Source organism: Sinocyclocheilus rhinocerous, unplaced genomic scaffold (assembly GCF_001515625.1).
Source record: "Sinocyclocheilus rhinocerous isolate Xijiao unplaced genomic scaffold, SAMN03320098_v1.1 scaffold1938, whole genome shotgun sequence".
Lineage (NCBI taxonomy): Eukaryota > Metazoa > Chordata > Actinopteri > Cypriniformes > Cyprinidae > Sinocyclocheilus > Sinocyclocheilus rhinocerous.
Window position 1 is genome coordinate 2,122,249 of NW_015629065.1, and position 9,670 is coordinate 2,131,918.

At 34.2% G+C, this 9,670-nt stretch overlaps 1 protein-coding gene across 1 annotated transcript in view; it reads right to left on the bottom strand.

The window, feature by feature from the left end:
- Positions 1–9,040, bottom strand: part of cpne2 (copine II) — a 29,417-nt gene extending 20,377 nt beyond the window's left edge. Inside the window, exon 1 of the mRNA XM_016550579.1 lies at positions 8,805–9,040. The gene's annotated coding sequence lies outside the window, so the exon portion shown is untranslated. The remainder of the gene's footprint in view (positions 1–8,804) is intronic.
- Between the last annotated feature and the right edge of the window lie 630 nt (positions 9,041–9,670).

Genomic DNA, 9,670 nt, shown 5'->3' on the forward strand with positions numbered 1-9,670 from the left:
GGAATGTGCCACTTTATGACGTAATAGTGTGGCTAAACACCACCTCCGCAGAAGAAGATCAATGCCTGCTTCTACATCACTGCCTGTTTAGCACCGCCCACCGATTCGCGCACTTAGTAGGCAAATAACAAGAGCATCAAACGCAGGTCTATGCAGAAACAAAACGATAAACTTTATTTGATTAACTTTATTTTTAATAACTGCCAGACAACATCAGTAAGAACTTGGTCCTATGTTCACTTTATTTTACCGCGGATTCATTTATAAACAAAGCACAATTCAACGCGGGATTTTCAGAAATATTGAAACTAAAAGACGATGTTGTGCCGTCTATATTGGATCCGACAGTAATGTCGCAGGCAGCACACAAGTGTGAGTAATTGTTTTTATTACGAGAGCACTTTCTCAGTGTTTTGCTTTTTTGCACCCTCAGATTCCAGGTTTTCAAATAGTTTTGTGGTCCAGGGTCACATATATATATAAGAGGTCATTGTGCTATAAAAACATTCTGTAAGTTTCAGAACTCATAATTTTCTCTTTAAAGTCTTTGCACACTGAGTCCGAAATTCTTGTCCAAAATTTTCGCAAGTTAAAAAATAAATATGACCTCACGTTGTGTCAATCACGTTTATACACTGCCTCTGAACCTTTCGTCCGTCATAAAAAAATTAGAACCAGGTTCGATTTTCTGTGTTTTTGCATCCGTAGCAAGCATTTTGATAGGAAAGGATGACGGATACGAAAAAACCGCGGATTCATTTATAAACAAAGCACAATTCAACGCGGGATTTTCAGAAATATTGAAACTAAAAGACGATGTTGTGCCGTCTATATTGGATCCGACAGTAATGTCGCAGGCAGCACACAAGTGTGAGTAATTGTTTTTATTACGAGATCACTTTGTCTGTTATTACTGATTGTTTGATATGAGTATTTATGCATTTTTAACCTAAATCACTGCAGCATCCAACTGTGAAGGACGTAAGCTGTCACATACACAACTGTTTGCCAATCATAGCAGTGGGCATTTACTTCCGAGTCTACAATCCGCCACACCTATTCAAACAGAGTGTTCTGATGAGGGGGGTTAAAAACAGGACAGAAAATGGCCTATTACTTCTAAATTAGGATGTTTTTTGATGTAAAAATCTTGATAACATTAAAAGCGGACCTCAGAGAACAGTACAAAATAATAAAAAGGCAGTTCATGAGACGTACTATGACATAAAATTATTAAGTATTTTAATATTACTTTAAATAATATGAATTTAATTATATGATATTGATATTCAGCATTTTTTAGATTTCTAAGACACTAAAATAAGCACATTTATAATGCTGAGCATGTTAATTGCTTTTTCATAAAAGGTCAGGTCTTCCCGCCAGGATAAACAATTTTATAATAAATTTTTTTCCCTCAAATTGTTATTTTGCTACTATAATTTTAATGCAAAACTGAAGCATTTTCACCAATGGTCTAATACCTTTGGACCCCATTGTATGTCTTAATGTCTAATTCTTTTAAGTAGCATTATCCCAACAATATTAACCCTATAAAACCTACTGTATCACATTTGACACACATTTCTAAGGCCTCTAAATTACTAACATGTAACAACATTGTAAAAAAATTATTGTTTGACTTTTTCTCACAAAAATGACTTGCCCACATGTCTGAGACAGGGATGCTTGGGTTCATGGTCCCCTGACAAACAACTCCTCAAAAACACTGAACATGAAAACACCCTATGATTTCCACACGCATCAGTGCCCGCAGACACGCGCACTCAGAACACGTGCGTCACACCAGGACATGAGGAATACAGCGAGGGCTCTTGTTGCTTAGATACTGATGTACCACTGTCTCTTTCCATGTTAATGTCACAAACCACAATTAGGCTGTGACCACCATAGACAAAGCATGATGGAAAATGACTTCACAATCATGTTACATAGAATCCCAGTACATCAACGTTAGCGCAACTTCTCATGTTAACAAGAGGAAGTTGATCCGATTAAGAACTGTATATAATTTCCAGTGGTGCTGATGTCAACTTGTCAACTTAAAAAAAAAAAAAAAATCGGGTTTACAGTGAGGTACTTACTGTACAATGGAAGTAAATAGGGTAAATTCTTAAACACTAAAATACATATATATACACAATAACAAACAATAAATATGATCACTTAGGTTATTTACACAAGATCACTTGTGTAAATATGATTTTAATGTGGTAAAATTGCTTACTAACCTAATCTCTGTAAAGTTATACTCATTTTTACAAAGCAGTAAAACTCTAAAATGACTGTAAAAATGGTGATTTAAACCTAAAAACGTAAATAATACACAAATTTTCACAGGAGAATTAAAGTCTGTGTTTTTCTAAATTTATATTTACATTTCAGCTTTTAAGCCCTACAAAATTGTACCCCATATTTACATTGTAAATGTCTCACTGTAACCTCAACGATTGATTTTGAGAAAATGAGGGCCAAAAAAAAATAATTTTTTGACAAGCTTGTTACATTAAATTATAAACAACAGAAACTTTTCCTGATCAGTTAGGAAATGAGACGAAAACTCACCTGAATTTCCATCCCAAAACGGCATCTTTGTAACCTCTAGGGTTGTTCGGATTCTAAATGAACTCTGTATTTAAATTAGCTTTATATAGTGCGGGGTTGGTAACCATTCCCAGAATAATGACATGTTCCACATGACTGTGATGTCATGGAAAACGGGATACACAGTCTCAACAGTGTGCGCTTAAATCTCACTTAAGAAAGCGCACACCCAGATGAGACACGTGTAATTCATGCAATGTCAAAAAACACTCCACAAATGAGTAATCCTCCACCTAATCTTGCATCCTAGTTTAATCATTGTTGTCTGGGAATAATGTCCATAAAATCATTCAGAGTCTTATCCCGCCCATTTGAGGTCAAAATGGCAACACGTTGCCTTAACCTAAGTGATCATCAACTCAACACTTCATTACTTATCTCCAAGGTTCAGTGCCAGATAGCACACAGCTAGACATTAGAGTGGAAAACAAGTGTAAGGCTGTAATCAAACATGGAGTAAATTGTTATGATTTTATTAACCATTTAAATTAAAGTATTGCTAAAGTATAATCATAAAGAACAATGCAGACTGTAGTCATAAAAAATTGCAAACATATTTCATTGTTGTACCATGAAAAACTGCACAAACGTTCTGTTATATTATATTATGAGGGACAACATGGCATCCAATATTTAAACTCTGTTCTTGTTCAGGTAAGTAAATGCAGTAAGTTTCACACAGAATGCACAATACCTAAAAAATTTGACAATTATTTACAAAGAACTCTTTACATGGAAAAATATAGTTCATCATATGGACACAAGTTTATTTTTGCATGTAACAGTAGGCCCAATGCTAAAAAAAAGGATGCCTTTACTGCTCAAATAATAATTTTAAAAAATTATGGAATAATTTATATAAATATTTTAATTTTTTAAAAATGAGCTTAACTTCTGCTTTGCCACATAGACTTCCATTGTAAGTGAATTCATGTTACAATAGTGTGCAAACTAGCAGCAAAGAGGAAGATCTGAAGTATCTGATGTCAATTCACATTCATTTGTTTACTAAAACTCTGGGTTAGCTACACTTCAAGAAAGTCCAGAAAATACATTTTGGAAAATCTCAACATTGTGGCCTCAAAAACCATTATTCAAGCATCTGTGACTTAGTGCTGCAGTTTAAGCACTGTATGGGTCAAAATTATCGATTTTTCTTTTATACCAAAAATCATTAGAATATTAAGTTAAAATCATGTTCCATGAAGATATTTTGTAAATTTCCTACTGTAAATATATCAAAACTTAAATTTTGATTAGTAATATGCATTGCTAAGAACTTCATTTGGACAACTTTAAAGGCAATATTCTCAGTGTTTTGCTTTTTTGCACCCTCAGATTCCAGGTTTTCAAATAGTTTTGTGGTCCAGGGTCACATATATATATAAGAGGTCATTGTGCTATAAAAACATTCTGTAAGTTTCAGAACTCATAATTTTCTCTTTAAAGTCTTTGCACACTGAGTCCGAAATTCTTGTCCAAAATTTTCGCAAGTTAAAAAATAAATATGACCTCACGTTGTGTCAATCACGTTTATACACTGCCTCTGAACCTTTCGTCCGTCATAAAAAAATTAGAACCAGGTTCGATTTTCTGTGTTTTTGCATCCGTAGCAAGCATTTTGATAGGAAAGGATGACGGATACGAAAAAACCGCGGATTCATTTATAAACAAAGCACAATTCAACGCGGGATTTTCAGAAATATTGAAACTAAATTTATTTGATTAACTTTATTTTTAATAACTGCCAGACACAAGCATTTTGATAGGAAAGGATGACGGATACGAAAAAACCGCGGATTCATTTATAAACAAAGCACAATTCAACGCGGGATTTTCAGAAATATTGAAACTAAAAGACGATGTTGTGCCGTCTATATTGGATCCGACAGTAATGTCGCAGGCAGCACACAAGTGTGAGTAATTGTTTTTATTACGAGATCACTTTGTCTGTTATTACTGATTGTTTGATATGAGTATTTATGCATTTTTAACCTAAATCACTGCAGCATCCAACTGTGAAGGACGTAAGCTGTCACATACACAACTGTTTGCCAATCATAGCAGTGGGCATTTACTTCCGAGTCTACAATCCGCCACACCTATTCAAACAGAGTGTTCTGATGAGGGGGGTTAAAAACAGGACAGAAAATGGCCTATTACTTCTAAATTAGGATGTTTTTTGATGTAAAAATCTTGATAACATTAAAAGCGGACCTCAGAGAACAGTACAAAATAATAAAAAGGCAGTTCATGAGACGTACTATGACATAAAATTATTAAGTATTTTAATATTACTTTAAATAATATGAATTTAATTATATGATATTGATATTCAGCATTTTTTAGATTTCTAAGACACTAAAATAAGCACATTTATAATGCTGAGCATGTTAATTGCTTTTTCATAAAAGGTCAGGTCTTCCCGCCAGGATAAACAATTTTATAATAAATTTTTTTCCCTCAAATTGTTATTTTGCTACTATAATTTTAATGCAAAACTGAAGCATTTTCACCAATGGTCTAATACCTTTGGACCCCATTGTATGTCTTAATGTCTAATTCTTTTAAGTAGCATTATCCCAACAATATTAACCCTATAAAACCTACTGTATCACATTTGACACACATTTCTAAGGCCTCTAAATTACTAACATGTAACAACATTGTAAAAAAATTATTGTTTGACTTTTTCTCACAAAAATGACTTGCCCACATGTCTGAGACAGGGATGCTTGGGTTCATGGTCCCCTGACAAACAACTCCTCAAAAACACTGAACATGAAAACACCCTATGATTTCCACACGCATCAGTGCCCGCAGACACGCGCACTCAGAACACGTGCGTCACACCAGGACATGAGGAATACAGCGAGGGCTCTTGTTGCTTAGATACTGATGTACCACTGTCTCTTTCCATGTTAATGTCACAAACCACAATTAGGCTGTGACCACCATAGACAAAGCATGATGGAAAATGACTTCACAATCATGTTACATAGAATCCCAGTACATCAACGTTAGCGCAACTTCTCATGTTAACAAGAGGAAGTTGATCCGATTAAGAACTGTATATAATTTCCAGTGGTGCTGATGTCAACTTGTCAACTTAAAAAAAAAAAAAAAATCGGGTTTACAGTGAGGTACTTACTGTACAATGGAAGTAAATAGGGTAAATTCTTAAACACTAAAATACATATATATACACAATAACAAACAATAAATATGATCACTTAGGTTATTTACACAAGATCACTTGTGTAAATATGATTTTAATGTGGTAAAATTGCTTACTAACCTAATCTCTGTAAAGTTATACTCATTTTTACAAAGCAGTAAAACTCTAAAATGACTGTAAAAATGGTGATTTAAACCTAAAAACGTAAATAATACACAAATTTTCACAGGAGAATTAAAGTCTGTGTTTTTCTAAATTTATATTTACATTTCAGCTTTTAAGCCCTACAAAATTGTACCCCATATTTACATTGTAAATGTCTCACTGTAACCTCAACGATTGATTTTGAGAAAATGAGGGCCAAAAAAAAATCATTTTTTGACAAGCTTGTTACATTAAATTATAAACAACAGAAACTTTTCCTGATCAGTTAGGAAATGAGACGAAAACTCACCTGAATTTCCATCCCAAAACGGCATCTTTGTAACCTCTAGGGTTGTTCGGATTCTAAATGAACTCTGTATTTAAATTAGCTTTATATAGTGCGGGGTTGGTAACCATTCCCAGAATAATGACATGTTCCACATGACTGTGATGTCATGGAAAACGGGATACACAGTCTCAACAGTGTGCGCTTAAATCTCACTTAAGAAAGCGCACACCCAGATGAGACACGTGTAATTCATGCAATGTCAAAAAACACTCCACAAATGAGTAATCCTCCACCTAATCTTGCATCCTAGTTTAATCATTGTTGTCTGGGAATAATGTCCATAAAATCATTCAGAGTCTTATCCCGCCCATTTGAGGTCAAAATGGCAACACGTTGCCTTAACCTAAGTGATCATCAACTCAACACTTCATTACTTATCTCCAAGGTTCAGTGCCAGATAGCACACAGCTAGACATTAGAGTGGAAAACAAGTGTAAGGCTGTAATCAAACATGGAGTAAATTGTTATGATTTTATTAACCATTTAAATTAAAGTATTGCTAAAGTATAATCATAAAGAACAATGCAGACTGTAGTCATAAAAAATTGCAAACATATTTCATTGTTGTACCATGAAAAACTATCCATACTATCTGATATGTATATATGCGTATAAATATTTATATGATATGATATGATATTATATTATTATGAGGGACAACATGACATCCAATATTTCAACTCTTGTCCTGACCATGTAAGTAAATGCAGTTTCATACAAAATGCACAATATCTAAAAAGTATGTGACAATTATTTACAAAGAACTGTTTACATGGAAAAATATTGTCCAATATATAGACGCTCATTTTTTTCCCCTATGGAATAATTAATAGAAATATTTGAATAAAATATGAGCTTCACTTCTGCCTAGCCACATAGATTCCACATACACTTTAGTTTGTTTTTGTGAACTGAGGTGCTAATCGCAAGTTTAACTTGTATTAAACCCTGAACATTCCCTTAAAGGAAAAAAAGATGTTACCTATAGATCATTTGCAATACTCCTAAATAACTGTGATTTAATCTGATTTCCTGCGTTTGAGTGCCAACCCTCCAGACATGGAACATAAACTACCAAAAATCAAACATCTCTAGAGACTTTCCATTTAAGGGAGTTTAACAATTACAACATAATTACATCATTTCCCTATCACACTGTTGTGCATTATCTTCATGGTACAATAGGATTAAAAAGTGCAAACTAGCAGCAAAGAGGAAGATCTAAAGTACCTGATATCAATTCGCACTTTCATTTGCTCTTTAATCTCAAAAGGTGCAGTAAATAATCTCTTATTAATACTGACATTAAGTTTGCTTTTTGTGATTAATTTGTTTACTAAAACTCGGGGTTAGCTAAATTAGCTATAGGTTACATGTTCTAATATTTTTGAAAATGTCAACATTGTGGGCTCAAAGACCATTATTCAAGCATCTATGTGAGTTGAGTTAGTGCTGCAGTTTAAGCATCACCTTTCTGCTCAAGTGTCAAACCACATCTACACTTAAATATTACAACGCGCAACATCCTGTTGACTCTATGATAAGGTGTTGAGCCATACAGTGTCGAAAAAAGTTTATAATGACTAACTGTAAAACAATATGAATGGAAGTTGTGGCAGTCTACATGCAGTTAAAAATTATCCAACTTGTAAAAAAGCAAGTGGGTCAATGAAGTGGCGCTCTTTTTTTGCCTTGATCTATTAAGTTATTTAAAATTGCATTAAAATGCAGTCATGCAAAGAAAAACTTCCACACATCTCTTCTATGATGAGCATGTTTTAAATTTCTGAATTAAAACTCACATTGATATTTTTTTGTTGAGCATGAAGTCAAAAATGTCTAGGCAGTGTAATTTTTCTAACTATAGAACTCAGTGCTATAGTTAGTTTTTATTATTTCTTTAAAACAAACAGCCAAGTAAGTTTTTTTAATTTTAAATATGATTAGTGTTTTAAATATACACATACACCAACATGTCTTCAAGGTGCAAGGAAAGTGGTAGCCTACTTTATACTCGGTTACACCACTTGACAGGTTTTAATTCATTAAATCTATATTTTTTACATATATGTATAGATGTTTCCAAAACATTTATGTACCCAACAGGAATAGAGTGAATTCAGGTAAGGCGACTTCTTGACATTGGAATGGTCCTTTTTTACCTGAATTCATCCTTCAAAGATGACATTTCTAAGAAATGCACGTATGGCAACTGTATTCATAAAATATTTCTAATGTTTATCATCTTGGACACTATTATGTGACGCAATTAACTTAAAACGTTCAGAGGTCTCGTTTGTTGTTGTGATGCTTAGGTTAACGCAGAATTATTTTAGGCTTTTTTTTTTTTTTTTGGCTTCTCAGGTTGGTGTTTTCTTAATCGTGCACACCGGAACTCTTTATGTTCATGTTACTTCCTTTCAGACGTTAACATGTAACAAACCCTGCGTGTTTGTGAATGGGAATGATTACTTCATAAAGTCACTGTATAACTCAATAATAACTCACCTCTCGAAGCTCTCGCGCAATACGCAGCCTACTTTTCCTCAGCGTCTTCTGTCGTAGTTTCTAGTGCTGGTGGCAGAAACTCTGCGTTTCGAAAAGATTATGGGTTGTTTGTATTATCCAGCAAAACAGGTGCCAATGTATTGGCCGTTTAAGAAGAAAGCGCTTCGCTGTGGTTAAAGCGCGTGCAGACTCGAGAGTCGCGCGCTCAGTGAGCCAACAGTTGTGTAGTTTTCACAGCTCTGAACTCCGCCCGTGTCCACATCTGTCATTATTATGAGCTAGTCTCTTCTGAGCTATGCCACAATCGAAAAGAGCTTAAAAAGAAAGAGAAGAAAAGGAATGAAAGTAACACGCTTGTGTTTTATACGTTTATACATCTTGGTGTATTTTTGCTGAAGAGTACGGAACGCACACGCATTGTTCTGAAGAACTTCTGAGGGAAAATATTTTATAGGTAATTAAATCAAACATATGCATTGTCTACTGTTTCATGCCAGCTAATTTAACTAATTTTTTTTTTTTAAGTCACAGACCATTTGTAGGGGGATCTTTGATATACGCTTTGAATGGATGTGCTCTTCATCATCATTGTTGACCGCTATAAACTGGGGGTATGGACATAAGTTGTGTTTTTCTTTTTCTTCTTCTTGATTATGTTGTACATCGTGCCATCATAGTTACGGGAATGTGTGATTTAATCCAAGTGAACAGTTCTTCCTGATAAAACACAGCAGTCCACAGCCTTACAAGATTTACCGTGTTGCTTTAGTGCCATCTAGCAGAAATATTGCACCTTGCAAGTGTTTGAAAAAAAGGGCCCATTTAAAAAATATTTTCCCTTACAAATAACACACTACCACAATCTG